The sequence below is a fragment of the Scylla paramamosain genome, chromosome 17, assembly GCF_035594125.1.
Source record: "Scylla paramamosain isolate STU-SP2022 chromosome 17, ASM3559412v1, whole genome shotgun sequence".
Taxonomy (NCBI): Eukaryota; Metazoa; Arthropoda; class Malacostraca; order Decapoda; family Portunidae; genus Scylla; species Scylla paramamosain.
In genome coordinates, this window is record NC_087167.1 from 11,215,001 (window position 1) to 11,215,759 (window position 759).

The window sequence follows — 759 nt, forward strand, 5'->3', positions numbered from 1 at the left end:
GGAAAGAATAGATAATAAATTCAATATATTCATATACAATTAAATGTTCCCTCCATTTCATTGCATTAAAAAAATAAGTAAAAAAATAAACACTATAATTTTTATCATCTATAGTATAATATGCTTTTCACTTGAACATTTAACAGAAAGCTCCCCTCAAAACTGTAATGATATATAAAACAGATGTAAAAAATAAACTCCATTAGTAACACTTCATCCTAGCATGAGAAAAAAAAAAGCAACACAAAAACAACCTGTTTTGACAAGCCATTAAGTAAATAATACACATTTGTGAGTATTAATCACAAAAACTTGCAATGTGGAAAAGAAAGTAAGCATCTCTTAAGATATGAATATTAAACCTTCCTCCCATTCATAGACTAAAGGAAAAAATATGTAAGTAAAGTTAACATAAATTAAATATAAGGAGTTACAGACCCTGTAAAGAATAATTAATTAGTCCACTGTTAATCATTATATCACAGTACTTTTAAGAAACTTAGGGAAACAACCAGTGCAAAAATAGACATTTAACCTTATTTGTACAAGCTTTTAACCCAGATCATATCCATATGTCACCATTAATCCTTTAAAGCCACACAAAAAAAGAAAATGAGTATTTCTATGGGATATACTAACTAAACAAATCTACAGAAATGCTCAGAACAGTAATAAAGAAGCTTCATGTATCACTTGCAATAACATAGAGAAATAAAAAAAAAAAAGTTAAAAAATGCATAAAAAAAAAAAATATATATA